Consider the following 6,496-nt stretch of genomic DNA (forward strand, 5'->3'; position numbering starts at 1 on the left):
ACAGGCAGCCCTTTCTTGGTGTGCAGGTGTGTGTTAGGTCTTGCAGTCTGCGTGCAGGAGCACACTGGACTGCCTCGCAGAGGACAGCTGCTCTGATTTATTAGACCTTTGGAAACAGTATTGCTCCTGTTATCGACACATAATCCCTTAAAGTTGTTTGACAGCTAAAGCCTGAAGCAACACCACTAGACAAATCTTCAAGTATCAGCTTTGGTGCTGAGAAGGAATACAGAAAGAAAAGTAAAGAAGGATCACTCATTCAAAAAAACCCATGGGCCTTAAATATAGATCACTTTTCTCAAGGGAAGATTAATAACCATTTTCATTGAGCTGCATTAATGATTTTTAAGAAGCTTGCTTCTGTTAGCAATTATTCTTCATAATCTCATCTCTTGTAACAGCCAGTTTCATGGTAAATGATGTATAGGAGATTTTCTGTGCAGGGTGAAAATAAATCACAGAAACATACAGAGACAAACCTTCTGCAAAGATGGAATACCTGGAGCAATTCTGTGGATTGACTGCAACTGAGACTTGTCACAGAGGCCTTGAGTGATGTAGTTGCTGACTGCTGTGAAGATTTATCAGAGGTGGATTTGGTGCACTATGAGCAATGCAACATCTGACAGGCAAGACATGAGCCCCTGTGCTTACATCCTGCTGTCCAAATGATGTTCGTGACAGAGAGTAGGAATAAAAATGAGGAATGTGTTCAGAATTTATTTCAGACAAACATTGGTTGGTGGTTCAAATTAACCTTTTTTGGTAAAATGTGGAGAAAATGTGCATAAAAGGTATAGTAAAGAATGCCGCCTTTCAGCCCTAGAGAAGTCTGGGGCCCACAGGTTGTTGAGGAAAGAGGCAAAGGTGACAAGAAGGGCCATTTGCCATCTATAAAAAGAAATGGCTTGGATACATAGACCTTTGCCCTATGGTTGGGAACAGGCAATGAGGCTGTAGCCAGGGGCCAAGGAAAGAGGGTGGACAAGTTTCATGATCTCATGATCTTCTAGGCTCTGTCTCCCAAAGCCTAGAAGCAATCCAGATTTCTGGAGATGATCAGAGACAATTTTTTAATGCAGGTACTGGACTAGGGATGAAGCCCATATTTATGGACCTGCTACTCATGATCAAGGTAGAACTGGATGGAGATGTGACAATTGCAGGATTGACAAGGAGACAGTAGAGTTTAAGATCTGCAGAGAACAAAACATGCCAATAAATTGAAAACAGATCTGGACTTTAGATTTTGGATTGTTCAGGGAACTGGCAGGGACAATCCCATAGAAGACAAAGGAGCCATGGAGAACTGGGTAGTTTTCAAGGACATCATCCTCAAAGGACAAGAATCATCCTCCCAGACCCATGTAGCTATGAACATGTGCATGCATGCCAGGTGAAGGGCTGGCTGAACAACCTGGGTTAAACTGCTAAAAGGAAATGCTCAAGAGATGAAGGCAGAACAGGCAAGCTGGGAGGCATACAGAAAGCAGAGCTAGAATTAAGAAGGTTAAAACTTGAGGTTATGGCTGAGTGGAACGAAATAGGAAACATAAACAAGAAAAGCTTCTGTAGATATACTGGTAGAAAAATCAAGATTAAACAAAATATTCCACTTCTTACTGGAACAGACCCTCTTGTGCTGAAGGACATAGGAAAAACTTAGGTAGCAACACCTTCCTTGCTTTGGTCTTTATTGCTCACAAACCTTCCTGATCTTTACTCGTGACAGAAGAGTTTAAGAGAGACAGATATTATCCAAAGCAGAGGAAGATAAACCTAGGGCTACTTAAGTAAGCTGAACATACAAGTCCACAAGGCATATCAGAAGGTATCCAAGGATGTCAGAGGAACTGGATTAAGTAATTGAAATATATTTGATACGCTTCCAGCAATTGCAATATGCTCCTGCATACTAGAAAAAGCCAAATGCCAATTCAACATAAAAAACCCCAAAAAACCCAAAAAAACAAACCAAAAAGCAGGGAGAAGGATGCTTTCCATCCTAAACTCAGGGTCTGTAAGGTTACATCTTTTCTGAAAGTTATTTTTAGGCATGAAATACAGGGTGACTGGGAATAGCCATCAAGGATTTATCAAAGAAAATTACACCTGACCAACTTGTCTATTTTCTATTATGAAATGTCTAGCTTTGTGAATGAAGAGAAAGCAGTATTTCTGTACTCCAGCAAAACCTTCAATACTGTCTCTGACAGAGCCCTTGCAGCTGAACTGAGGAGAGATGGATTGTATGGGTTAACTACAATGTGGCTAAAAACTGGCAAGACACTTGGGTAAAAGAGCCATGGTCAATGGTTGCAAGCCCAGTTGGAGTCTGGTTGTGAACATCATCCTTCAGGGACTGCTATGGCACTGCTCATATTCATCTTCTGTTTATCTTCATAGTGATCTCTGATACCTTCATCAACGACCAGGACAGCCATACAGATGAACCTCAAGAGATTCAACAAAGGGAAATAGCAATTCCTTTGTCTGGCAAGAAATAAGCCCATGCCATGTGCTACTACAGACTGGGGCCAACTAGAGCAAAAGCAGATTTGCAGAAGCAGATGGGGCATTCTGGTGGGTGTCAGCTTGAACATGAGTGGTCAGTGCAATCTTGCAGCAATAAAGGCTGCCTGTGCACTGTCCTATGTTAGAAAGAGCATAACCCTCAGGGTTTGTTAAATCATCCTGCTATCTGGTGGCTCACAACTGAGGTGTTATGCCCAGTTTTTGGTCCGACAAGAGAGAGGACTGCAGAGTCCAGAATAGGTCTGCTATGATGGTGAAGGGGTTAGAGGATATTACACATTAGGAAAAGCTTCTGAAAGAAGAAATCCTGTTTAGCTTGGAGAAGAGAATGTTTCCATGTGAGGCAGTTTCAAGTTTTTAACTATCTAAAGAGGGCCCATAGAGAAAATAGAGTCAGGCTATTTCCATAGGCACATTTCAACAGAATAAGAGGCTATTGCCACAATTTGCAGGAAGGGATATTCTAGATGTAAGGAAACCAAAAATTTGTAATGCAAGTGATAAAGCACTATAACAGGTTGTGGAATCTCTGTTCTTGGATGTGTTCAAAAGACCATGAGCAGCCTGATCAATTTTTGAAATTAGCCCTGCTCTGAACAGGCAGATGGATTAGATGGTCCTCCAAGATCCCCTCCAGCCTGGATGGCTGCATGGCCAGCCTCACTCAAGTCAGAACCTAAATTAACAACTTTACTGTAGACATAGAAAGTTTGGCTGAGGATTTTATAAAATTATACAGTTAATTAAATATTATATACAAAAGTCCCTTCTTTCACCACAGAGAGTGAAAGTAGCTTACACTACATGTAGTGCTTTTCTGGGGAGACCTAATTATGGCTTTTCAGTACTTAAAGGGGGCTCATAAAAAAAAAAAGAGAAGGGAGAGACTTTTCACTTGGGCAAGCAGTGATAGCACAAGGGGGAATGGCTTTAAATGGAAAGAAGAGGGATTTAGATTAGATGTTAAAAAGAAATTCTGTACTCAGAGGATAGAGAGGCACTAGGTTTCCAAGATTTTATGAATGCTGCATCCTTAGAAGTGCTCAAGGCCAGACTGGATGGGGCTTTGAATAATCTAATGTAGTGGGTAGCATCCCTGCCCATGTCAGGGGGCTCAGAATGAGATATTTAATGTCCCTTCGAACCCAAACCTTTCTATGATTCTACATATTTATATTAATCCTCTCCTTGAGCTGTTTTCAAGCCAACTGGTTGCCACAAATCTGCTTATTCAAACATGAAAATGCATACTCACAAATCTGACAGAAGCCACCCTCCAGTGGCATATCTATAGCAACTGAGTGTGCAGCTTAACCGTGATCATTTTTGAGGAAACTATATTCCTATTCCACCTTGGATTTCCAAATACTAGCACATGTGCTCATCATCACGCATTTTGACCTCTGCTGGATTTCAGTGAATGCATTTGTAGCATTACATACAATATCTAAATTTTATATTTTCTGGGGTTTTTAGGCTTTCAGTCTGCTTCAGCACAATTCTGAATTTCTGCATGAGTTCAGAATATGTAATTGACTGTAAATTTCAGTCAAATGCCATCTGTCATCTCTAATAACTTATCAAGCACAACAGGCAAACAGAGAACTTTTAACAACAAGCAAAAATACTGTCGAACTGAATTTATTTCCAGATGTGGAGAGGGAGGTTTTAATTTTTTCCTCCAGCAGGACTAATGCTGCTCTAATGCCTTTCAGCATGATTTTTAAGGCATTCATTTGTAATGTAACATCCATCAATTATAAAATATATTTATGAGGTCTTGCTAGCAGTCGTTAACAGCAGTATTGTGGGATCACATTTACAAGGTCTAATGAAATGGGAGAGCAAGAGTAATTGGATTGAAATTGGTAAATGAAAACTCATTCCAGGGGAAAAAAGGTGTAAAATTGATGAAGTCTGACGTGTCATCAAATGGTGAGGATTAAATTAAGATTCAGTGAAGACATATATAGTGCTTATAGTAAGTGTTTAATTGCTAGAATAACAAATGCCTCACAGAAATGCACAGTTAAGAATTAACCTCTTTATCCTGCTAAATGGAGTCAGGCAGATAAATATTTCCCTAGCCTCTGACTGACTATTTGTCCCACATTTTTATGTAAGTTTTTTTTGTTTATTTGCATATAAAATGGAAAGTAAAGTTATTATTAAAAAAAGGTTAATTCAGTGAATTTAAATCAGATGGTTGGAAATACTTTATCTGTGTTCCTAGGGGAAAAACCAAATACATTCCAGCTCATTCTCAGAAAAAAAGTTAGGCATTAGAAAATTTATAATTATGAAAAGTTCAAGGTTCCTTTCCCTTTAAGAAAAAAACATTTGCTATATAATAAAAATTGTTAATCGATGAGCTGAATTTGAAGGTCTCCAATTAGAGCTATCTTGTCCAGAAAGAAAAATCGTTTCAGTGACATGTATTGCACCAAAAGTTTAGGGTGACTTTGAAAGTATCTGTGTGGATCCAACAATTATTCCTCTTTGAGTAATAATCCAGTAGGGTCTGCAGGTGTTTTCCTACTCTAATCTAAAACCCCCAAAAACCTATTGCAATCAAAATAAAGGTTTGACTGAATATATACAATCAAATAACTGTAAATTGTTGAATTCTGATGTGAATCCATGGTTTCACACAAGACTAGGATGCTTTGATTTCAGGGTTACTAGTCCTACAACCTGTTTTCTCAAATGGCCACTGTCACCTGTCATAGAGATTACTGCAGTACAGACCAGTAAAGAAAATAACAAGAAACTACTCTTTGGTGCATATTAAGTGAGGATGTAAGAAATAATCTGTAAATGCCAGTACTTCAGAGTTTGTCTGTTTCTGGAAATTATTATTGTAAAACCATGACAAAATAAGGCCCAAACAGCTGAACTAAGAAGTCCAGCTTGCATTATGATAGCAGCTTTGAGTCATGCAGGAGACTAGTAGCTATAAACAGTGCAAAGAGAAAATTCTGCTTTGTCTAGCAAACTAACTGTAGTATTACTCCATCATCTTTTCCCAGAAAAAGACAGGAGCCAAAAATTTTGTGTGGGCAGTATATTCCAACCACTGAAAGGCATAATAATAGTACCAGCAGAATAAACAGCAGAAATAAATTGTTTTTTTGCTGCCTGGAGAGGGTCTTTATGAAAGATGTCTTGCCTGTTAGGAGATATTGCTTTAGAACAGGAAGGAACTTGTGTGATGACCCCAGAAGAAATGAAGATTTCTCCTGACATTTGCAATGCACTGGAGGACTGTGTCTTCTGCAACATCTTGACAAGCACCTCAGGTTTACTGCATAAGCCATCATGCAATGCTGCCCAAAGGTGCAAAGGACTGACTGAGGACCTCCATGGACACTTGTGCCTTCTAGTCTGTAGCAGGTTAGCTATGTGTGTATTCTATAGAATATTATTAATAGTCCTAGAAAGAACTGCTGTAATCACATCACTCACAAGAAATCATTAGTCTGAACTGTCCAGCAAAAAACAGAATATTTTTACTTGTTGCTCCCACATTGAAGATAATTATTTTTCCCTGAAACATAACAGAACTCAATAGCTTGGTGGTTAAAATGGAGTGCTTATATTAGAAAGACAATCTTGTTTTAAAGATGCCAGGTGGCAAATTTACAACATCCCTTGGAAATCTGGTCTGATAGTCAATTATCCTCACTTAAAAAGTTATATCTTTTTTTAAAATTTGTTTCAGTTCAGCTTGAAGCTGATTGAGTCCTGTTGTAGATTTTCTTCCTATAATGAAGTTTCTACAACACCAAAAATGTTCCCCCTTGTGTAGGGATTTTCATTTCTACCATGCTAATGTTGGTGTGAAAGCGGGGAAAAAAGAATGTAAAAAATGCACACATTTTGAGATGGGACACATTTTCTCAATGAGGAATCTGTTACACCAACTGCTTTATTCCTGAATTACCAGTCTGTATTCATGTGC

Source organism: Lichenostomus cassidix, chromosome 2 (genome assembly GCF_008360975.1).
Source record: "Lichenostomus cassidix isolate B80296 chromosome 2, HeHo_3.0, whole genome shotgun sequence".
NCBI lineage: Eukaryota > Metazoa > Chordata > Aves > Passeriformes > Meliphagidae > Lichenostomus > Lichenostomus cassidix.